This window comes from Cyanistes caeruleus, chromosome 1, assembly GCF_971803275.1.
Source record: "Cyanistes caeruleus chromosome 1, bCyaCae1.hap1.1, whole genome shotgun sequence".
Lineage (NCBI taxonomy): Eukaryota > Metazoa > Chordata > Aves > Passeriformes > Paridae > Cyanistes > Cyanistes caeruleus.
Genome location: NC_141701.1, coordinates 130,587,731 through 130,613,646, shown reverse-complemented (window position 1 = coordinate 130,613,646; position 25,916 = coordinate 130,587,731). Strand labels below are relative to the sequence as shown.

The window sequence follows — 25,916 nt, the reverse complement described above, 5'->3', positions numbered from 1 at the left end:
GAAGCTAAACTTCTCGAAGAAACTTTCCTTCAGAAAATACTGAGTCCTGGCTGGTTCCAGTCATGCTGCTAAAGAAATAAAAGGTATTTAAATCAGGCTGCTATCTAAACTGTACTAAATATTTTTGTCCTGAATGAAATATCTCATAAGGATGAAGTTAGGCCTACACTCCAGTCTCAGAAAGGTTTCTCAATTAGTACTTAATTGAAATTGCCCAGTGTTTGATAATATCCTACTATTTTTGTGAACTTTGCTAAAATAAGACTGCTTGAGAGCTGAAAACTCTCTGAAACTTTCTCAAGAAGCATATGTAATATTACTGCCATAAACTACAACAGGCTGCATCTTAAATCCATACAAAAAAAAAGCCACAACAAGAGCTCTTGGGATAGATTTATTGTTAAAATGTACCTTCAAGTAGACTTTGCAAGTTAGCTGAAATCCAAATACTTCCTGGCACCTTGCTCAGTTTTATAGAAATCTGCCAAAAGCTTAGAAAATTGGGTGTCTTTCCACTGACAGACTGCTTAGTGTCATGTCAGGTACTGAAATCTGAAAATGCCTACAGATAGCCAAGATCTCTTGGCTATCTGTAGATCCAGCCTCACTCTCTTCAGAACAAGGACTCCACATTTCTATTTTCTTTTAAAACTGAAGCAGCATTAGGGTTTAAAATCTCAGTCTCCATGAAGTGGACTTAAACAGTGACCTTCATTTTATATATCAATGTTCAAAGCAGGGTATCAGCCTTGTGCTTACATTTCCAGCCTCCCCCAGTTCCTGCAGCAGACCAACCCTTGAAAAGTGCTGTTTTCCAGAGAGCTCTTTCAGACAAGGTCCCTTTGGCACTCACTTTTAGAAACAGATATGAAAAATAGAGTTACTATTCCCACATAGTTCCTCCCACCTTGACTGTGCCTTTTCCCTCTCCTTGCTCCCCGTGTTCATGAGCTGGTGGTGACATTACATTTCAGCCTCTTTTGTAGCCCCAAAAATTACAACTTTTTTTTCATCTTCACAATGACAAGTTTAACAGACAACAGCTGCAAAGCATGATTTCTCACCTGGAATCACAGTACTCACCATTTGAGATCCCCCTGGTGCAGTTGTTGGCCTTGTGTTTGAATTCTGCCACAGCTCCTCAGTGAGTTGAATTAATCTTACTTAAAGTTTTTTGCAAAGCACTGGAAGTTTATTTGTAGGACTAGGAACATAAGTGCCTTTCCAAGATTACAACCACCTGCAAAGCCATCCTCTAGTTTTTTGTCACTGATCAACATGAGGCTGATTCCCAGGACCTTAAGATGCATCATAAAATCATAAACTCTTAGAATCTTTTCAGTTGGAAAAGACCTGTAAGACTTTTCACCCACCACTGACATATCTACCGTGAAATTCTGTCCCCTAACACCACATCTACCTTCAGTGATGATGATTACACCACTTCCCTGAGCAGCCCATTCCAATGTTCAACAACCATTTAGGTGAATATTTTGTCCTTATATCCAACCTAAGCTTCCCATGAGGCAATGTCCTCTCATCCTATCACTCATTACCTGGGAAAAGAGACCAATTCCACTTGGCTACAACATCTCTAGAGCAGTTCTAAAGACCAATAAATTCCCCCTGGGCCTTCTTGTCTCCAGGATAAACCACCCCAGCACCCAGATCCTCATCCCCAAGCCTGTAGCATTGCACAGGGTTCTGAACTATTTTGACAGTCCTGAAAATTATCTGAGGACAGTGGAACAGGATTTTCTTTTGTTTCTTTTCACAGGTTTAGAAATTGATTTCTTGTGTCTCTGCAAAAAAAATCCTTGGCATGAAATTATGCAAAATAATCACTTATGTACCTAGAGCTGGTTTCATCCCAAAATTTAAAGTATAAAAACTGGATTAATATAACTGCAATGTCTCTGCCAGGAACATAATGGAAGGAATGGGTTCAAATTTGAAAGGGTTGCTAATGAGACATTGATTAAAAACCTCATCTATAATGCTGGAAAAACTCAACTAAACATTCTGATGCTCAAGAAGCTCATCTAACATGAATCAGCTGGCTTAACAAACCACATTACTTTAAAAAGAGAAAAGAAAAACACCAAAATGGTAGGTAACCAGGGAATTCATCCACTGTGCATAGAAAAACACATTCTATAACACAAATTATATTACATTATAAACACAAATTATAACAATTTTACAGTCCTGTCTTGGGGATGCAATTGCTAAGGGCAGTTCATTGTTTTCCTTTCATACAAAAATGCCTTCTGCACTCTTGAGTGGCAAACCAGAGCTGTCCTGCCTGGCTCACCATGCTCCTCTCAGCTGAGCTAATAACTCCTGTTAGGCATCACTTGCCATTGGATGTTCTGGTTAATCTCTTCAGCTTTGCTCATTTTATTTTTTAGCAAAAGTGCATGAAATGTTGTCGACTGCCACATTATCCTCACTTAACCTGCATGCCATTAACATGTCTTTCTGTTTCTTGGCTGGCAATAAGCCCTTAAGTAGCTTTTCTTGCTTCAAACAGTTTAATTAAACATACTTATGCAAAACCCCTGACCAGTTCTTCGTTTTTCAGACTGCTCTTTCTGTACTGCAGAGTTAGATGGTGCACAGGTTAGGACAACCTGTTCTTTCAATCAGGAACAATTTCAGGACTGTGCCAGCTTCATTTTGTTTTTCACTACTCCCTGGCAGAAAGGCATTTCTCATTTGGTAACTCTGTTCTTCCCTGGACAACAGAAGAACTGGTTTTGCTTTAACTTAAAGCCTTAGTTACCCGATCTTTCACACCAAATATGTGCACAGACATAAAAGTATTCAGCAAGTTGTCTGAATATCATTTTGAAGAGCATTTTAGTCTGGTGCAATTTCCCCACCTGAGGATATAATTATTCAGTAACTGGTAGGTCAGCAAGTTCTTTAATCAGTACATGTCATTTCAGAAGATGTACCAGCTGGTGCAATTTTCACAAGACATGAAATTTAAAAATCTGTAAATGAGATTATGGCAAATAAGAAGAGAGCAGATATTAAATGATGAAAAAAAATCCCCAAAACAAGAACCCCACAACAAAAGAAACTGAAGGATCATAGGCCTTTCTTCCAGTATTCAGCTCTTAAAAAATTGATAAAAAATGACTGCTAGAGTAGAGTTTTGGCACTAGGAAATTGTGTTTGTAGTAGGATCAGCTCTGAATGCAAGTAAAACACAGGAATGACAACTCTGAAGAAGAAGAAGGAATTATTTTTAGGTGAAACATCTGTGATGAATAAACTATTGGGATACTGACGGTTTTGTTCTTAACAAAGCCCAGACTTCTACAGGTACAGCAAATAATAAATTAAATTCATGCAACAAGGAAAAAACATCTCTAATTTCACAAAAATTATATCAGAACTTCCAGAGTCACAAGACAGGGAGACAGGAAAATAGAGGTTGTGGGTAGAGGAAGCACTGCATAAGACTCACTGCATGGGGTTAGGACACCACAGACCACAAATGGTAAGTTCTGCACATTCCCTTAGAGGAAAGGCACAAGCACAGCACTGCTTTCCTTCCCTTCAACTTGTAACAGTCAGTTAATTCTCTGGAAATAAAAAAAAAAAAAAAAGAAAAAAGAAAAATCAAAAACCTGTCCTGGTTTCAGATAGCAATAGCTGCACCTAAGCCCTGCCCAGCCCCCTAGACCTGCTCATGGCACACTGCACTGCAGGCAGCTGGTGAGCCTGCAGCATCCTGCAGCATCCTGCAGCATCCTGCAGCATCCTGCAGCATCCTTCACCTGGCTGCTGGCTGCATGTTCAGCTGCCTGTCCTGCCAGCAGAAGGAGGTTACACCCACATGCAGATGAAGGCACAGCTCCAGGCTCACACACCCATGGACAGCCCAGCTCCAGAGGGACACCGGGAGTTTTGGCAGCACATGCTGGCAGCCAAGTTACCTTCTCTGCCTCTGGGGAAGGGCAGCAGCTGTCAGACAAAACATGCTGATTTGGAAATTAATGATTCACCTGCCAAGCCAATAACTCAGCTGTGCTCTCCTCTGTCAATGCTCTCCAGAGGAGCACGAAAGGGCCAGTGGCTTTGTCAGCATTATGGCAGGGCAACTTTCTTATACGACCAAAGAATTTCTTCCACCGTCTTCAAAAATGCAGGTAATGCATTTCTGAGTTAAGGTGATGAGTTAGGGGTTACTCTGGGAAGAACAGAGTTCCTGTATAGGCATATACATAATCTTAGATGAAGCTTTGCACTTTCAAGGTGCTTTCAGTTTTTTTGAACACTTGATTTGTTGTTTCCTCGGATCTCACTACTTACAGAAAGCAATTTGCTTTTCGTTTTCAAAAGCTAATGTTGAATCAATAACTAGCTTCTGCTAGCAGTGTCTCTTGCTAAACATTGTGCTGAATAGACTGTGAGCAACAGGTACCACAGCTTTCACATGAAAGCAACTTAAGTAATAAGAATGTTCAAAATCAGGTTATTTCTCTATTTATCATTAACCTCCAGTTTGATATGGGAAATACAAAATATTTTTTAAAAGGAGCTCAGAGAATTAGAGTGGATTTTTTTCCTTAAGATAAAGTGTTTAGCTCAAACACTTTTAAAGTATGCATGGAGGCAGCAAAATATGTGATGTGTGGATAAATCAATAATATGGAATAAAATCTAAGAAAGGAAAGAAGGCACATCCCATGGAAGAGATGGAATAAGAGAAGAGAGGATGCCTGGAGACATCACACCACAGCACCACAGGGAGAACAGAACTAGAAGACATTTTGCACTAAATGCATTTCAATCACAAAGAGTAATGCTCCTTGCAAGCATGAGGCATGGGCTCTTTTTTAAAAAAGGTGAAAAGTCTGGTATCAAAACTGAGTTGCCACATGAAGAAGCAAAATCTTCTTCAGAATGTTAGTCACTGCCCATATAAAATAGAAACTTAAAAAATGGAATCCTACCCAGTGTCAGCTTCTTCTCCAGAGTCATCAGGCTGGTACTCTCCTTGAGCAACACACTGACTTTCTAAATAAGTCATGACCCTTTCTCTACACTGCCTGATAATGTGAAATGCTGCACTATGTGACAGAATAATGCCTCATAGAAAGGTGTCTTTCAAATCATGTTCGCCTTAAAGTGGGATTTCTCCTCTTTTAAATGAGAAAACCTAGCAGGAGAGTTTTAAAAACATTTAGTACCCAGCCTCATCACCATCTGGTCAGATTTGATTATTATACAGTTGAGCAATCTCCTGCTAGCTGCACCACGGGGGAATTTCTTAAAAGGCTGCCATTTACCACTTATAACTGTAGCAGGGAATACGTAGAATATATGACTAGCATTTTGTGCCAAAAGAAGGGGCTTGCTTTGGTTTAGAGATGCTGATTATTTCACATGTAAACCAACAGATTTGTGTAGATAAAATCATTTACATGAAGAAAAACAGAAGGCCTGCAAAGTGCCATTAAGGCTCCTGAGCCAAGCAGAACATTTACACCTGCACTATTTATTGATCACAAGAGCTCCCAATGCCAGTGCGTGTAAAAAATTGTTCCCTTTAAGAGAACAGATGCTTCATTGTTAATAGGAGTTTCACACATAAAAAATAAAAATTGGGGAAGACAGGGGAAGATATGTTCAGCCCCATATATTCACAATGAATATTAGAAACTCTTAATTAAGCTCTATACCATCACCATCAAAGCCGAGTTATTGTAGGAAGCAGAAGTTGCAAGAATACAAAAATAGGATAATGTTTGATCACTAAAGAATATTGTGCCGCCATGTGGGGAGAAAACATCCATAGACTGTTTTTTTACACATGGATAAATAAGAAAAAGAACAACTGTGAATGTCATGCCTGTGGAATGAAACAACTACATTACATACCAAAAATGAGAAGCAAAACACAATGTGCTTGTCACAAGCACAGAAAATCTGAGTGAACTGTGATGCCACTATCACAGCATAATAATAAACAGATATTATCTGTCCTAGGGAATTATTTATACCTTTATTTTAAATGAAGTGTGATTCATTTGGGATTGGTTGTCTTGCTCTGATGATTTTAAGAGATTCTGAGCTCTGTACTTTTGAATTTAAAATGTTTTAAAATACACTTTATTGTCACTTGGACTCACACCTATCTGTAGTGGTTGCTCTTTTCCTGCTCTGGGAGAATAACCTGGACTAAAGACACCATCAAAGTAACCTTCTTGCTCCCTCTCACTTCTACAATCTTCTTAGCTAGAAATGTTATTGTGATTTTTGGTTATGGTTGCACAAAGACCCTGCTTTTACTTGCCAAGTTGATCATTTAACTGTTTCTCAAATGGCCAAAGCCATGCTAATCAAATAAAATCCTAATGGTTTATAACAAATCAAAGCCACCTATATCACAAGTTCATACATAATATTATGTTGAATTATTGTCTTCATATTTTCACAGAATTATAAGCTCCAGGACCAGATGTACTGCAAATATAGTAGAAACTGAATTACTTATTTGCTCTACACTTCCCTTGCTAAAATGCTGAAAGCATCTAAACACAGACACCTTAGTCAGAAACCTAAAAATGTTGCCAAATATTTCAGTATTTTTTTTAATTTTGTTGCCATTTCTACCAGTTATATATTTAATTGTAATGAAATTACTCATCTTCACTTGGTCAGGCACACACCCAAGCCAGTTGTCATATATGAATGACATTAGTAAATTTTGGGTCCATAAACTTCTGTCATGGGAGTAAATTCTGGGATGCTAATAGCTGCAGAGCAGCTGGACAAAACAGTCCTCCCTAAATTCCATTTGCAAAGGTAGGAGAAATGATGCAATTAGGAATGGTCACAACAACATTCACATTTTTCCAGATTAATATCAATTCATGGATAGTATGGTGAGGTGTTTTGGCTTCTTCTCATCTCATGCCATGTTCTACATGCCAGTCTTGAAAACAGCAAATTCTTTAATTACTACTAATATAATACTTGGATTCTGGAACAGTCTCAGGGCTATGGACATCTGAAGAAGTAAGCAATATTAAGTACTGTCTTCTTTCTTCCTGTCTTTTGTAATGAGAACAAAAATAATCTCAAATGCCAAAATACTTGGAATACTTGACATTTCATCAATTCCTAAACCCATCCAATTCTTACTTGTTTTTTTCTTTATCCTCTGGAGACGGCAGCAATGGCTTTTCCTGTAAGAGCAAGAGTGTTCTGTAGCACACAAGTCTGGGAATACTTTTCATTGTCCTATCTCCCATAATGTCCAGTATCAGAGGTCAAGAATATGAGACACATAACGACACCACTGAGGTGTCCCCACAGCTTTCATGCTCTGTGACTGAGGGAGCCACAACAGACATCTCTCTGTGTTTATTAGCATCTGGAAAATTATGTTTTGTGTCTGTTGGTCTCTGCCTCTTAACCTGCCTGAAGTTTCTTCATCCACATCTATCAAAAAGGGATTAAGGAAACAGTTCTTTGAAAAAGCCCTTCTTTTGTTCTTGCTAAAGTTCAGCTGCTAAGTTCATTTGCTGCCTCTTTGGCAACTGTATTAGGAAGTCAGAGTGAATAGCTTTTCCTTACTCAGATTTTGATGTAACTTGGTTATAGCACAGAGCCAACATGTTGTTCTGTTGTACTGCTAAGGCTGGCCCTAAGGTCCTCTCAAAGTGTCACAATAAATGGGAAGCTGAATTTCAGACTCTGACAAAAATAATGGAGATAAAACCTAGATAGGAAAGGAAAAAAAAGATTATGCATATCATGAAAACTAGACCCTGAGTGGGCATGAAAAGCTCTTCTGCTCTCTGGGTTATAGCTGTACACCTTTTTAAAGGATGTATCAAGAAACAGACTTCAAAGTGCTATCCCTGCTTGGGAAAAAAACAAAACCTGCAAATACTGAAAGTTGATATCAAAATTCTAAGGTTAGCGGTTAAAAATAAAAAATTAAAAATAAAAATAAAAAATCACAGCAATTAATATATCTTGTCCTACAACAACTATGAAAGACAAGGGAACAGCAAAGCTTCTCTGCCTCTTATCGTATGAATTTTCTCAGATAACAATCTCATCTGAAAACAATTTGAAACAGTATTTACAGCAGGTTCTCAGTCTGCACAAGATTTAGGGTTTGACAAATTATATAGTAGTAGCATATTTGACTAAAGCATTTATGCACACATTAAATGATTTCTCAGTGCATACCTTCAGAAAATGATGGAATGCCTGAGCTATAGACTAATCTTTCACTATTTTCTCTTCATTGAAAACACATCTTCATTCTAAAGATCCTGCAAAAATCTCAACCAATGAGACATTTTCTAAGTAACCTAAAACCGTGTGAAAAATACCTTCAAAGAATTATATGGTGCTTGTTATTGATAAGCATGCAATTATTATTTTTTTAATATAAATATTCCAAGCTACTTTCCAGTTGCAAAAACTGGAAAAATTATAGAAAAATCATTACAAGAATTTCTCTTCACTGTGCTTTGTAATTTTTAGTGCATGAACTGTCAAGGCTTTTTGTCTCCTTGGATGCACCCAAATATTCACAAGATACCAGAAACACATACTATTTTTGAAAATAAAGTTAGTTCAGGTGGCATAAATGTTAAATATAAACACTAATCTACATTTTAACCTATATTTTCTTCACTGAGCTGACACATCTGTCCGTCCTCTTCATAGTCCTTGAGAAGAACATTCAGACATGCTTCTAAGAAGATGTCGAAACCAAGCAATGTCTTGAGGTTCAGGAAGATCAGTTCTCAGAATCATTTTAATGAGGTCAGAAACTTGAAATATAGTGACATTTGAAGTGGAATATACAGAGGAGAGAAGGCACAAAGTTGCCTTGGCATGGCAGGGCTAGAAACTACTGTAACATGCATGTATATTTTAGGTTGCAGAGGTATCTGCTGTACAGCAGTGCCAGACACTGGAGTGTTCTGTAACTGCAGAGTGGTGGAGGGAGCTCACTGGAGTGTACTGTGCTTTCATTCCCTTCCTTCCTTTTTAAATCAGGCCTTTTCTGCTATTCCTTTTGACCTTACATGAGAAAGCTGCATGCTGAGTATGAAGTGAAAAAATCTTGAGCTGTTGTATTAAAAAATGGACACGTTGGCAAGGCAAGAACAAGGAGGATGGTGTAGCCAAAAGCACGATTTCTCTACCTGGACCCATCACCTAGAGGAGAGAGTCAGGGCTCTGCTAAATGAGGGGAGAAGTTGGGGAGACATCAGGCAGCATGGCCAAGCTCTTCAGAATGAGAGCAGCACCATGAAGGGGACACCCACGGTCAGTGGTTGCCAACTGCACTGTTTGTAGGGAACACACACCCATTTTCCAGACAAGGAGGTTCGGTACATCAACCCCTCTGACTACTCCCCACAGGGAAATTGTGAACTGGAGAGACAACCTAAAGGCAGAAGGGCAGGAAAAACCAAAGTACTCAGTGCTTTCCAGTCTCTGCATGTACCAGCATGGCTTCAGGAGAGAGACAGCACTGAGAGAACAGGGAACAGAATATTTATATAAGCAGGATGAGACCAAAACCAGAGTGACATATGAGACACACAACAGCACTTATATGATGTGATTACAACCTGAGTGTTTGTTTGTGAAAAAGCATGACATTTACAGGAAGTTAACAGAGAATTATCCCAGTCCTATTTTTATTCCATAAAGACAGTATAGGTATTTGCTGAAAAACAATATTGAACTGATCATATTTTGAATATATGTTTCTATTTCATAAAATAGAAATTTGGTTTTTTGAGGTCTGTAATTCCCACATTATCCTTAATCAATTAATTAGTTCCCAACAATAGAAAAACCTCCGAACAGCTCCAAGATGTCATAAAGACTTTATTTTTTTAATTGAATGGTCATAATTTCTAAATAATACCTATGTTAGAAATATTTCTCTTTAAGTTTTTAACTTAAACAACTTAACTTTTTTAAGTTTTTGAACAGTTTACTTGACAGCAAATACTTTATTGTTGCTGGATTTACTTTGCTTGACTTTTGAGCTACTTTACAGAAATGTCTCCGCGTGGATTTTCAACTCACAGCAGTTCTTTACCCTAATCATATTCAATTAAAGAGGAACAGAATTTTTCACAATCATCTCAGCTTACTGAATTTCAATTATTTGCAGTTTTTACTGCTAGTCTAACTCAGTTTCTGTTACAAAATAATGGTGCCAAAACGGCAAATCCTGAGGATACTCACATACATTTTTTTTCTCTGTGAATAGTCCTCTTCCTAATATCATCTATTATTTTCAACAACATTCATATCCAGATTCAACGTAAGACATTATCAACTTACAGAGTGATCTGTGTCTTTGTGTTTGTGCTTGTCACATCTAGTTGTACACGTAGGTAATGACAGAATATCTAGAGAACACTTTCCCAGACCATGAAAAAATTTTAAATTTTTTCATCACTGAACACCAAAGGAAATCCAAACCCTTCAAGACTCTTTGTGAGTGATAAGTGGTACTTTTTTCCTAGGGGAAAGGCACTTAAAATGCTTACTAAGGGAAGAGATGTATCTTAGGGTCTGTTTAATTCTTATCAAGAATTCTTATGTTATATTGATCCTACCCAGAGTGTATGGTTTGGTGAGCGTCTGGACCAACACACTTGTAAAAAGCACTTGTGAGCTTTTCATTCTTACCCTGCCTGATGTTAACTAGAAATTACACGGTAGGATCACCATTTGTTATAGAAATAGATGTTTTCCTATTGCTCAAGCAAGTAATACCAAAACTAGAGCTGCATGAATTTAAAAGAATTTAGGATTTCATTCCTTCCCATTCTAGTAGCTAAATCAGCTCATTATCTCTGGAAATGCAAGAATGGTTAGTAAAATAGCTCCTTAGACAAATATTTCTTTGGGTTGAATATAAAAATTCAAACTGACGCCCCACTGTTACTTTGGATCATTTTCAAGAATTTAGCATAGATTCTATTAACTTTAATATATCTACTAAACACAAAGTAGCTCTGAAACTTCCCATTTTTACAAAACTGGAAACTGATCTCTTTGAGAACTTTGCCTCTCAAGCCCCACTGAGACACTTAATTTGGAAGTCTAAGACAGTGAAGTTCCATTCCTGTGGGATGTTTTGTAATCTACTTCAAAAATAACCACTTAGAAAAAAGACTTTTCCTATTACACTTCATTCCATTATCACTTTATTAGCAAGTGCATGTTTCTAAAGCTCATTTTCTGAAGTTTTTACTGATTAATTGAAAGACATGGGGATTCTGCAGGTGTTTCTGTGAATAAACACACGCAAGAAGTGATTACATTTAATTCCCTGTTTGTAAGCAATTTGAAAAATTACATTTAAGGTCACAGACATTCAATTGCGTTCAACAAACCGTAGAATATCCAGAATTAAATTATTAATTCCCTCTGGGTCAGATTCCACTCTCTAACCCAAGGAAACTATAAAAGCTGGTAACTTCGGACAGCTTGGTGACTCCCAAGAAGTTCAGTAAGTGCACAAGTATAGATTTAATACTGGCATTGTGTAGTAAGAGTGTCAAATTAAAAACTTATACCAAATCTCTGAGCTTTGTACTCTTGAGTTTTTCTTGGCCCAGTTTGCAGCTCTCAGGTAAAGAGTGGATTAGGTGGAATTCTTGATGAACATTGCTTGTGGGCTTGTCCTATCAGATGAAGAAATAATCACCATAACATTGAAAAACACACTGCGCTGAAAGAATCACTCTATCCATTCTGAATTTTTAACTGAGAGTGAGCAGCATAAAATAGGCCAGCTAAGATGTAAGGTTGTATTTTTTCAGCAATGTTCATCCTGTGCAGAGAATTAAGAATTAAGAGAGAGTTTCTCCCCACCAGAGGTTGTTCCAAAACCAAATTAATAGAGACCTGCAGACGGCTTAATTTTATCTTATTTAATTGATGACAGGGAAGGAAGGAAAGAGAGAAATATATTAAATGGACAAGAACACTGTCAGACCCTCCCTAGACTCGCCTTCTTTATCATATTTTTATTGAAATTTAGCACTAATTAATTTGCTAGAAAGACATGTTTTCAAATTACAGGCTAAGTACAGTGTTGGAGACTGAAGTATGTGGTATCCCTGTACCATTGTACCGTCTTGTAGGTGGCATCCACACCTCTTTACAGGCAGTCACTGTTTAAGATAAGCCATCATTTTAAAATATCATTTGTAAGGCCAAATAGTCAGTTTGTTAGTTTCCAAATAATGAAGTAGAGATCAAAATGACGAAAGAGCACTGAAAAAAATTATTATTGTAGACACAGGCAGAAATTATAACAGAATTATTCAGGATGTGCTATTTGTTACCTTATATATAGGAACAGAAGTGAGAATAAACACAGTCCCTGCATCACATCATAGCAAAGAGAGAGTGGCTGTGGTTTTGGTTTCTGAGACAGCTTGAGGAATTGCAAAACATTTCTTGGAAGAAATCTCTAGTAATGACCACCAGGACAGCTAGGCTGAGTTCAACAATTTTGCATATTTCATCTTTCCACAGTACATCTGAAATTATCACAGAAGACAATGATGGATCTCAGCCCAGCTCAAATACACGATAAAATTTTTCCACTACTAAAACCATAGTGCTTGTCTACCAACAAAGAGTAAAACAGGAGTAGTGCAAGATAAGTTTTAGACTATGGTTTATGTTTATGTTTCAAACTTAAAATTTTTTAGCTCTGGCCTTGCAAAGGGCAACAGCTCAACAAACATCATCCACAGAAAAACTTCATTTAACCATGCCTGACCTCCATTATCTTTCACAAGTCAACAACCCTACCTAGAAGAGGGCACAGAAATGCTGTAAATAGATAATGCAGGACTCTGATGTACTTTTGCAGGTTCTCAATAACCCACAGATCAAGGATTTCCTGAGCCAGAAATTATTCTTTGTATAAAATAATATTCTTGAACTAACATTTCTCATTAGTTTATTTGCTTTTTTTTCAGAGATCTGAAAACTTCTGACATCTACATTTTTGTGCAGAAAGCCACCCCCAAGCTGACCTATGCAGGATTTTGAGAAGTTACCATCTTCTAAATGAAGAAAGGTCTGTTCTAAAACTGAGACCTGATCAATATTTTCAATAACTTCTAAGTCTTTTACAAGGAGAAAGGACTGTGAATCCTCCTAGCTAATTTATCAACTCTGATGTACCTGTTCCATCATCAGCCCCACCTGGGGCAGCTCTAGTCAGTCATTTTCTAATTTGAATGCAATTTCATACCATTGATCAGTTTTCTTGCCTCCTCAAGACCTTTTATGGTTGTCCTGGTATTAGATGAACTACTACCACACATGGGATTTACACTTTAGAATACAGATTTGACCACTAACATCATTGTATCTCCTTTTTCTTTTCTTTCTTTCTTTCCTCCAGGTTCCCTTTCTGAAATGGTGGTGGCTCTTGCAGAGCTCTTCACCATGCCTGTGAAATGACAATTGTTTGTCCCTCATTGGCATCACCCTGTGTCTCTACACAGTGACTTTCTCATGTCAGCTGGGTCACAATCACGTGCTTGTCTAGCACTGTGAAATTCCTTCCAAGCTCTTTGCTGTCAACTTTTTCTTTTGCATCAGCAAACATTATTATATCTACTTTGCATACAGTGTCTGGTTCATATTTTAGGGCACTTAGTTTTTATAAGCCACCCAGACAGGATTTTATAATACCATCAAATGTTAATCAAAACACTGACACATTGTTATCACCGTAGGCATTTTCAATTAGACTATCCAGGTCTATACTTTGAAAAAAAAAATCCCTGCTAGCTTCTTTTTTATTTAAAAAAAAAAAAAAAAGGAAAAGGGAAGGAAAAACAAACAAACAAAAAAACAACCCACACAAGTCTAGTGAAAGGCATGCCTGCCCACAGCAGGGGCATTGGAACTAAATGGTCTTAAAGGTCCCTTCCAATTCCACCCATTCTGTGATTATATGATAAAATATTCAAAGATGTTTGGCTAAAGAATTTTGTAATTTTCCCATTTTAGGACAATTTATTACAAAGCATTACTTAATTCAGTTGTTATTTTTGCTTATTATTTTAGTGGGGGTATTTTGGAAGGTGATAGAAAATGGAAATGTGTATTTGAATCTATATATTCATATGGAAATCTTGATTTGGAATTAGTATCTTTAGTAAGAAAAACATTTTTAGTATGTGTTTTAGAATGTTTTCAGTGAAGTATTTCCATAGAATTTTCAGTTATTTCAAGTGTTCTTATACACATCTAGTAAGTAGACTTTGTTTTACTTTTAAGACCTCTTTTTCTCTGATATGAGTAAACCCAAATGTTCATTAACTTTATGGCTGCATTCATCCATTCAGATGTTTTAATAATTTGCTTTAGAGGAAGGCAACTTGGAAATTTGAACTTAGAGTAATAAGAGTTATCTCTATGGTCTTGGAAGGTCAGAGTAAAAGACAGAAAGAACATAAATGTAATGCTTATCTTTCGAAGGGAACATGGAGTGCCTAGAAACACAACACCCATGGGTTTTCAGGTTTCAGAAAATCCATTTGAACCAATCCATTTTTAAAGGGACTTGGAAGGGAGAAGGGTTTCCAGAATGAGGTCTTGTTTTTAATGAAACAGAAGCATATCAAACCTTCTCCAGAAGCATAATGGGAGCAACCAAACAAAACTGATTTGAAAACTACAGCTCACTCACTAGAGCTCAGTGGCCATCTGGTGTCATCAACGAAACGCTGGTAAAAACAAATTTAGTCATTAATTGGACTCTCACATGTATTTCTTAGTACCCAATAAGCCTAAAATCTTCTCACTGCACACGACTGCCAATTTTGAATATTTTCTTTAATCCAGTCCAGATACCATTTACTAAGCTTCTCAGTCTTTCTTAATGATGTATATTTTCTGTGTTTGATCTTTTTCCCACTTTGTTCTCACATTGTATCTGTAATTACTGATGACTCAGCAAGTTTGCTTTCAGATTGAAGGAAGAACAGCTACTTTCAAGATAACTTTGAATTGTTAAAAGAAATATGGCCTAATGTGTGACAGACACCCCTGAAGCCCATTACAACAGAGAATAAGGAAATATAAATAAATTTTTAGGCATGTTTTGGATTCTTGGATTCCTAGAAAGTAAGTTGGTGTATTAACATTAAATCTTTATGCTAATATGGGGGAATAGTGTCACATTTATCTGCTCCATGCTGAAATGCCCTTGCACTTTGGAAAAAGGATTATTATTAAAACATTTACGAGGTGTTCTACTCTTCATTTTTCAGAAGTTGTATTTAATCTTTACTTCTAAAATTGGAATTGTGAGTAATCTGTGCTCCAAGGTGACATATAAAGTAAGGAACTGTGTCCTACTTTGCACTGGTTTTGCTGAATAAGCTTGAGAAACTTACTTTTTAGAAAAAATCCCCCAAAAAATCTATTTTTAACTTCAAAATTACCAGACTATCATATGTCTGGGAATCAGCATTGTTCCCTGGCATTGTGTCTGGGAATCAGCTTTGTTCAGACTCAACTGAATAACACTTTTTGAGAACTAAAATAAGCCTAACCCTTTTTGCAGCAAGATCTGGCAGCAGTGTACTAATCAGCTAACAGTGCAGAGGCAAGTATCTAACAAAGACAGCTTGTCTCCTCAGAGATTTAGGCACTGGAATGAGAAAACTAAGACACACATTTATAACCTATTAAATTATACTGCCGAAAATTCTGTCCCACTTCAGTTCTTCTTTTCTGTTACCACAAGCATAGAAATTAGAGGGAGGCATAGCAGTCACATCAGCTGGTGAGTAATTCAGCAGCTTAGTCAGTAGATCAATACATCTACCAATGGAAGGGTCTGATAAAACAAGCAAGCATAGTTAAAGGACCCAGCATTGCCTGTACCTCAAAAGGCTAACAAAAGTGCTTCATTCTTTAACTCATGAACTGAGAACTACAGGAAACTTCAGTAAACACAAATTCAGATTTTTCAGAAATAGATGCAGCAGAACTGACAGCAAAATTGGCTCCAAGTAGCTAGCCTGGATAAAATTGCAAGGCTGTTCTGGTAAACTGCTAAGGAACAGTATTTTATATATATGCATTTGTGGTCTCTTAAGTCAGTAAAGAACTTTCTATTGATTGAAAAGATAGCTTCAGGCTTTATATTCATGCACAATTACAATGGCAAAAGTAGTATGCATTCAGAAAAAAATTAACCCATTAGTTTTCTTGGGAGGTTGTTAAATAAATACCTTCAGTCTAATAAGATACCATACCATGTGGAGCTGTATTAAATTTCAGTCTGTTATATATGTCTACAGAATTCTGCACTGCACGTCTATGGCTTTCAGAGTGCTGTAGTTAGCATCAGAGAAGTTTTTGTTAATGTGAAGGCTGCTTTTAAACTAAGTATATCAGCAACTAATCTTAGCTGAGCAAGAAGACTGTCAACAGCTATTTTAAAAATTGTTTACCCAAACAGTAAGAATATTTCTACCCCTACAGGCTCCAAGTTTGTGCATTGCTGCTGATAGGAAAGATATACGAGCTGTAAGACTCATCTCCACTAAGTTTCCATCTACTCTTCAGAAATGCTTATTCTTGTACCTTCGTTCATGTTACATTGCTTTTATGATCTGCTAAAGCAAAAATGAAAACAACCAAACTATGAATCAGTGAAATAGCACATTTTCTTCTTTTATATTATAAGAATTTGCGCTTTTTTTATTTACTAGTCAGTAAATCTAAGCACATTACGTGTAAGAGAAATAAACATTGCCAAAACTTTCTGTAGGAAAACCATTAGGAAAAAGCCTATGATTTTATAGTTTGCTATTGCTGTTTAGCAACTGGGCTTCATCTATGTAAAACCTGTACTCAAAGCACAAATAATTAAATCTGAAGGTATTTAGGCAGTCTGTCTGCTGAGATAATTGTTTATCAAGGTGACCAGAATTGTCTCATAGGGTCCCGGCCTTCTCTTGGCTGTCTTCCGTTCGTCTGTTTTCTCACACTTGGGGCATGTCAGGTTTGAGCAATCCTGAATCTGCTCTCTGATGGCCTTTACTAGGCCAGAGAGAAATCTGTATCATTGGTTTTTTTAGACCATACAGAAACCTGTCCCTGGGGCTGAGCCTGAGTTCATGTCCCTGCTGTACCAAACTGCTTTCACACCCATCGAGCTCCCTAGGAGCAGTGCCATCTCTTCTGGGCTTGTACAGGACATCAGGGGGCCTGAGCTCTAGGACAAGGGCTCTCAGCTGCTATAAATGTGAAAAGAACAGCCAAAACAGGGCACTTCATGAAGTGTGATCACCATTTAATTTCCCAGAGGTTTAGCTGTTTTGAGAAACTTCATCTCACAGTGCACTTTTCATAATTGCCTTTCTCAGGAGCTGCTTCCTCTGCCACTGGTCCCATCCCTGGCTAAATTGTTAATTAACGTTTTTTTTTTCTGCTGACAACCAGGACAGACTTAGCAAATTCCTTGGTGTCTACAGACAGTAATTTGAAAACTACTGATCATTATATTCACTGCTAGAAAAGAAAAAAACAGTATGCAGCCTTTTAATTCAGGCCTGCTCTAGACACCAAGATATTTTGATCATTGGAAGTCTTCTTTTTCCAACATTTATCTCAAATCTTTCCTAGCAATCCCACTTACAGATTACTGATATATTTATCATGCTATGTTTTTCTTCAGTCTAAGTAATCTTCAGCAAATAGTGAATTCTCAGTAGACTATGAAGGAAATTAACTACTTCTAAGTTAGACCAAACTTTACATGGGTATTAAAATGCAGAGTATTCCCATTCCTATGTGTGGATTAAGAAGACAAGTAGTAAAAGTTTGTAAAAGTTGTAGTAAGGGATTTCTGAGTCTGCTGAATTACATTTAGGATGTAATTGATCTTTATAATTCAAATTATTATTCCTTAAACCTTTTGAATTTAATTTAGTTACTTCTCTGCCTTTCATGCATCACTTAATTGCTTTTTGGAGAAAAATAATCAATGTAAAAAAATGCATTTCATGATGTATAAAAATGTAATTCCATAAAGATTGATTAAACTTTTGGGAAATATTCCAATCTACCAGAAACCTTGAATACCCACAGCTCCAGCTAAAGTCAGCGTGATGCATGTCTGTTTAGTACCTCCAAAATATCGGGTCCATAACCAGCTCCTTGCCTCTCCAGTGCTGCGTGTCACTTGGAAAAGTTTTGCTAATCTTATTGAGAGACACAGTCAAGGACTCAGTCACTCTTCCTAGGGAACAGATGCTTCAGCTGGAATGAAACACAAGAAAACTGGGTTTGCTCCCTCCCAAATTGAATAATAAATTTCACAGACATCTTTCAGGGGATTTTTAGCCCACACTGTGTTTTCAGTCAGTGCTGCAGTACTGTTCAGAATGCTTATACTGGCCCAGACCTGTCACACAGACCATTGCCCTGTCTGCAGATGGTGGCTGGCAACACCAACTCCTCAGTAACAAAGGAAAGACATCATAGCAGTTCTGTGAGAGAAGAGGCTGCCCACAGTCCCCACTGGCAAACAGGAATTAAAAGCAGAAACTCTCGGGCAGGAGCCACCCACAATATCTCCCAGTGGAGATATCTCCTTCTTCAGCTCCCCCAGCCCCTGAAGGCAGAGCTGCACTCCCAGTGTGTGCATGGCCATGGGAGGGGAGGTGCTCATGGTTCATGGCAAACCAGCGCCCTTTGGGGGCTTTGCTGACCCATCTGAGGGACAGCCCAGGAGCACAACACGTCCACAGCGCTGCAGTGGACACTGGAAAATTCTCTCCTTCCAGGGGGCGTTCCCACCCAAACATGAAATTAAATATTAACCCATCGAACTCTGTGTTTTGTGGGCTGCCCCCACCGCTGAAGGATAGAGGCTGTGACCACATTTCTGAACAATGGACACAGAATTTGCAACAATCAAGTCTCCTAGCTAAATCCACACGTGGTGATATCTTCCTATGCTTATCCTTTCTATCTCTTTCTTCTCCTTACGCATTTTGCTAAGTGGTATCTTTCTACTTTTATATTGTTGCATTTCTATACATAATAATAACCAAAACAGCTACATAGCTCCTTTCCATTGCATCAAAGTTTGTCTAAAATAAACCCCATGTATCTTATGGGATACATAAGTCTTCATAAGCCTCATAGCTTAATTCCATCAAGATTGAAAAAGTATTCCCTTTGAAAGTTTTAAATTTGTGACACTTCAGAAAAATATTTCTTTGTTCCCCTTTTTTCTGAGGTAAGGAGAGCAGAATTTCATTATCTGTCATCTCTAAATTGTTCATTTTTTAATTTTCACTCCTTAACCCTGCACAGGTCTGCCTAAAATAGACATTCCCCATCATTTAAGTATCATAATTAGAGAGATTTTCAAACTGCGAATCACACTATGACCTTTTCTGATTGCTCTTTAATTTAACAGTATTCTTCCTTAGATAGGATAACAGGGCCCCTACACAGCAGTTCATCTGAGAACAATACTATGTATTCATTTCTATTTTCTTCTTTTATCCCCCTTACTTTCTTGCTTACTTTTATTAGCAGAGGAGCTGTGAGCACCTTTTCTCTTTAGACTATCCCCAAAGTGATGCAGATCCCTCTCTGTTTACCTGTTGAGCAGATCCCTCTCACAAGAACAGCGGTTGGGTACAGTGAGGTTGAATTTAAGGTGTCTACTAAGATTTCAGAAATGCTGCTCTGCAGCTGTGCCAAGGGCAGTACAGACCCTGCTCTGTCCACCAAAAGGAAGGGGTCAGTGTGGCTGGACTGATCAGAGCCAGCAGGTCTCTGCTGCCCTCCTCCAGGCCACTGAGCTGCTGTCCTATTCCCCTACAGTATTTTTCAGCATTCCTTGACCTTGCACACACAAGTTTCATAACTTGCAGACACTACACATTTTATAATCCTGAATTTGACTATTCTAAATATGCAGATGCCTGTCATCTGCAGATTTGACTCATGAGCAAATAAATCTCTTTCTCTTTCTATATATCCTTTATATATAGAACTTAAACAAATGAAGAACACTTGTGTATTCATCTGCTTACCTTGTGTCATGATTGGAGTGGAGAAAAGGTGAGAGGCTGAGTTAAAAACTGTCAGATCACTCTGAAGTAACCATGCATGGTTTACCTATTCTGATGGTAACACTTTGAAGACTATTAAGTTCTCCAAATTTGAAAGAATATCTTTAAAAGAAGAAGGCACAAAATGAGATAAAAAGTCAGTGGCTGATCAGAATGACCTAATTTACCTGGGGATTTTCCACTGGGCTTTAATGGAACAATCAGCCTTAATTAGTATTTTATCCCCAAAAAGCACCCATCCAAACCCTTGATATCACAAGCCATATCCAGTCTTGAAACCTAGATGTACTTGGTTAAAAAAAAAAAAATATTCAAATCTAGGATAAGGTTATCAGAAGGAGATTTTAGTATATGGTTTGTAGAATTAGCCCCAAATAATGCCCTTCACTGAGACTGATAATATTTCTTTTGGACTGAGGAGAGAGAATGCCAGACTGTCTTCAATGAAAAAAGGGATGAGACTGAGACTGATGCAGGAGGAAAGCTCAACATAAATCATTTAGCAGGGCCACAATTGAAAGGAGTCCAAGTAAAGGCTCTAGAAGGATGTAGAGGGGGGAGGCAGGGAAAGCAGCCACCACCAAGGGAGAGAGAGTATGCCATCTTCTTATCAGAAAGGAGAAAAAAGCAGAAAACTAGGTAACAGGGTTTAAATAGATCAGCTGGTGCAAGAGAGCACAAAAAATGACCAACTGTTTGGGCTATAGAAGTTTATTACTGCCAAGAGAAAGGTGAATGCCCTCTGCTGTGTCCTGCCTCCCAAAGAGGTGCACAAAGAAAAAAATCCTGTGAAAATGTTAGTCAGAGACGTGGTGATGTCTTTCTGCTGTTGTGTTTAGCTTATTTGAAGGACCTCAGATACAGACACCAGTTAGCACAGTAAAATGATGGACTGCAGTTAAGAGACTGACACCCTTGCAGAGCAGAGGAGGGAAAAGCAGATTCCTGTGATATCTTAGCCTGTGGAATACTCTCCTAAGAGAAATCACACTTACCTGAAGGTGCATGGACAAGCAGTTCAACTTATGGAAGAGTGTGCAGGAAGTCAGGACTGACTCCATGCTGACCCAAAGAAGTGCAAAGTGGTCTGAGACCCCTCCTCCTGCTCCAAACTTCAAGCCTGGGCTCTGAGCCCTCCTCTGTGAAATCAGGAATGAACAAATATCTTGTCTGTTCCAAACCTCAGACCACAGGTACACATGACTAAAAATAGATGTTCTCTGCACCTTCTTTATGCATTTTTTTTCATGTTCTGCAGTTTAGATGCCATTTCTTACACATGTTTAATACCACTATATTCTAGCTTATTCTCAGGAGTAATTAAAATCTAGTTTTCCCTCAACCTGGGCTTCTGGAAAGTAGAGGAATCTCCAGCCTAGATGAAGTGCTGAATATCGATTTGTAGTCTCTTGAGCTCCAGCTGTATTACTCCAGCTAAAGTGTACTATGTGGAGTTATTATTTAAGGATTAGAAAAAAAAAAAGAGGTATTAAAACAAATATAAACAAACTTCTATTTTCCTCCCTTTCCAAAACCCTTACTAATTTTGAAAAAATCCAATTTGGCGAGAATAAAATAGCTCACTGAAATTAATATACAACATTTTGTTTTCCTTTCCTGTATAGACTGCTTTCATTTAGAGTTTAATTTGTTAAGAAAAGTGTCTTGATAGAGCCTTACTAAAGGAAAATCCACTCTTGCACTCAATCATTGCATTATTATAGACCAAAGTGAATACAAAATATCCGAAAAATGCTTAAGGGAGACACAAGCTTCATTAGGAAAATAATCCACTGCAATATGATAAAACATAAGGTAGCTCTTCACTCTACCATGGCACAGATGAGGACTTTATTTTAAACCCATAGCAGATTCAATTTTTGCATGACGTTTTCTTTAAACTGCCTTCCTTAATCTAGAAATACATTAAAATACTCATCTGCCAGCTGTGCTGTAGCAAACTGATGATTAGTATCCTCCTGACATTATTTTCTTCACATGAAATAAAACATGACTGTCACAGTATTACAGAAAAGGAAAAAATTATAAAGTTCTTTATGTCTTGTTTGCAAATGTTTGTTGCAGAAATGTAAAAACCTGAGTTTGCCAAGATTAGGAAAAAAGCCACTAAAATTTCAGTCTTATAAATTTGTAGAAATTCTTTCCACAGCCACCAAAAATTATTTTATTCAGTGTGAAAGCTTGTGACGTTCTGTGATACACTGACGGTCAAATCCAGCCCACTGACTGGGAAAAGGAAAAAGCATTTTTGACTATGTCTTTTCTTCACTCTCAGCCTCCAAGGTCATTTCAAGAACCCCCTATATATATAAGAATGAGAAGGGCTATACTTTATGCTTAAAGATACATTTTATCCTGACATACTGTTGACAATTGCTAAGTATTAAATCCACTAGGATATTTCTTTTACTTTGATATAGATGACAGAGTAATCAAAACCACTGAACTAAGTGCAACAAAAAAATTACTTTTCTATCTCATTTTTAAGTAAATACTGCATACAATTTTTGATCCTAAGTGCAAAATATAACTCACATGTCTATAGGATGCCAAAATCCCATAGTCCATCTAAGTTACATCTATATTAGTAAGCAACACAGACCATAGAAGTGGTTCTGTAAAGTGAAAAGCTGGTGAGGACCTTACATCCTTCCTGCTCATATTGCATGGGTTTTCTCTGCATCAAAATAGCTGTGTTCTGCTCTCACAGACTGACTGCCAACTCACCACTGGTGAACTCCTGGAGTGCACCTTACAGTTAAGTTCCCCACAAAGGCAATCGTGCTCTGAGGCTGCTCCACTGTGCAGACTGAAGCATAGTACAGGAGCACATTCGAGAGTCTCACTGAATTCAGTGGGTGATCCATGGATATCCTGTCAGTTTTATTCCTCTCTTAAAGCTAAAACCCCCTGGAGTGCTGCTCTATGTGTAGTTCTGAGGATGAGTTCTCAGACAGCAGAATGCACTGAATCCCTCTTTTCTTCTTAACACATTGGGTGGCACTACAAGAAAACAAGATATTGTGGCACAGCCCATCAGGAGTGGGCTTCTGCCAGAAAAGATTTCAGAACTGTTTTAACCTGTCAAACACTTTTACCTTTCACTTCATAATGGGTGGCAGGGCTTCAGATATCTGTGATAAAAATTACAACTCCTGGGTGAGACCTCGAGCACGCATGGCTTCCTGTTACGGATTCTTTTATCTTAGTGACATTACAGGTTGAATTCCTTCACTGCCCCCCACTGCCCCCACAAAAGCTCAGTACAGTGATAGGACAGGTATATGTCCATCACTTCTAGCTTCAGCAGCTGCCAGAAGGAATTTGCAGTAAGTAGATTCTCCATGACTCTTTTGTCCTTGGCCATTTTGCTGAGGCACCAGTGACTCTGGTAGTAATTTTGCAGTGTGGGCACTTCTCTGTTTGATTGTAATCCATTGGCTTTCTTCACAGGTATCATCAAAAAGCCACCAGGTAAGGGTTTGGGGTATTTTGCTCTTTCAACAAGGGGCAGATCTGAGTCACTGATCTTGGAATGAAGGGCTCTATATATCACACTTCCCAAGAGAAGCTGTAACTCAGGCTGCTGAAATACCTAACTGTTTGATTTCTCTAGACAGTCACTGAACGAACTGCTTTTTAACAGCAAAATGACACTACTCTGGTTTATCCACACAGATTATCTCTTCTTTTAGAGACAGAAAGGTGATCTTCACTCAGATCATTGCAAATATTTCTATTGATGTTACCCTTTTCCTTCTTTCCAGAAAAAGGTCCACCTCAAAGACACCCCAAATTCTTTCTCAATGCACGCTGTGGAGAGAACTGATTTTTCTCCTTTGATTTTAGATAAGAAAGAAAATCATGGCTTATAATAGGCTGTCATTTTTTCTTTCAGATATGGTTACCAGCTCTAGAACCGGGGTTAAGCTAACTCTCCTCACCCTACTCCGAAGGAGCAATACCAAATGTAACATCTAGATGTTTTGAAGTTCATCAGAATGCAAGCTGGCAAACACACTTTAATCCATCGGCACAGTTCCTATTTTCCTACCTCTACTCCCAGGGCAATGTCACTGTCACCTGGAGCAGTCAGTGATCACCTGCAAAATGCAGTTAGTCTGTTTGTGACATGAAGGACAGGAGAGGGAATGGATATGCAATATACAGTGGGAATAAGACAGCATCTCAGAGATAATGCATGCTTGGCTCCCAAAATTTTAGGAAAAAAAGAGAAGAGCTGTCTTTAACCATTTTTCCTTCTCAGATGAAAGCAGCCTTCATCTAGAAAGTGAGATGAAGAAATGAGAAACTATGAGTAAAAGAATAATATCACAAGCAATGGAATATCTGAAATCCCTTCTAGGTACACAGTCAGGGCATGAGGAACAGACAGGAATGACTCAAAGGCTTAACTAATTTGCACAATTGGTGTCACAGATTCCTAGTGGAATACAGTAAGTATACAAGGTAGTACCTAGGGAGGGTTGAGAAGCACATGACATGCAGTGGTAAAGGGGTTATTTATCAGGAGCACTTTCTGAACTTTGGGAAAAACACATAGAGTGAACGACAGTTTCAATGGTTTCTGGGACAGAAAAAAGAGATTTTAAGGCAATACATCCACTTCTAAAACAAGGAGAGGCTGTTGGATATGGTAGTTTAGAGACAACCCAAGGGAGGAAGCCTGTTGTAACTGGGGACATGACTTTCCTTTATGTATTTTGGAACAATTATATTGTAGAGCTCAAAATATTTCCTGCATGTCCTGAAGATAGTCATTTCTTTGGAAGGGAAATTATTAGGACAGTAGCTATTTTAAAACTATTCTGCCAGAGGCAGAAAATCATTTGGGTTAAAGAGACACTGTTGGAACAAACAAAAAAAAAAAAAAAGGGGGGGGGGGCTACAAAATATTGACAGAACTTTGAGAAAGCAGACATCAATGGAAATTATTTATTTTCAGATTTTTTGCATTGATAATTTGGAGTATTTTTAAAAAGTGGGAGACCTGGTAGTTACTGGAACCCTGTCGTGGTTTTAAACCAGTAACAAAAAATTACTTATTTCTTGCTGTGAGATATGGATTAGAACAAGAGCAAAACAGGCACAAAACTTAAAAGGGATAAAGAAAGTTTATTAACAAACTACAATAATAAGAACACCAGAATAAACTTCCAGAAAACCTCTTTTTATCCCCTACTACCCACCATTCTTTTGTTTACATGACAACAGAGACAAAAACTTTAGAACTTTGATGGTTAAAACAGTCCCAATTCCCACTACAGTCCTTTCACTAGTCTCTGTAGAGAAACAGAAGTCTCCCTCTGTTAATTTATGGAGTTTCTCACAAGAAAACTACTTCTGTTATAGTTTCTTATTGCCCTAATGTCAGCTGCCCAGAACTGCTGTTATTAGAGCTACTCCTCCCATTTCACATTATTCTGAGGTGTGTATGGGCCATGAGTCTAGGGATGGCATTTTAAGGATGAGTTACTCAAAGGCAAAAAGTCTTCTTCATCTGTTTCTGTGAGCTTCACTAGAAAACAGTTTTCTCATTGCCTCTCAAGGCTTCAAATCTCACAGCACTTCACTGTATCACAATTATTTTACTCTTTACTCAAAATTTACACCTTGGACACTCCATTCCTCCCCATACTCTGTCATAAATTAAAGGAGTCTTTTCAGGACTTCATTGTCTATCTCCATAGTTTTAACAGAAAGATATTTCAG

At 37.9% G+C, this 25,916-nt stretch overlaps 1 long non-coding RNA gene across 1 annotated transcript; it reads right to left on the bottom strand.

Annotated features, from left to right (window-relative positions):
• Positions 1 to 1,754: 1,754 nt before the first annotated feature.
• Positions 1,755 to 25,078, bottom strand: LOC111924430 (uncharacterized). Its single transcript, XR_002861638.2, has 3 exons — positions 20,124 to 25,078; positions 18,199 to 18,330; positions 1,755 to 3,596 (listed from the first exon to the last, which is right to left on the bottom strand). It is a non-coding gene; the product is annotated as an uncharacterized LOC111924430 (long non-coding RNA).
• Between the last annotated feature and the right edge of the window lie 838 nt (positions 25,079 to 25,916).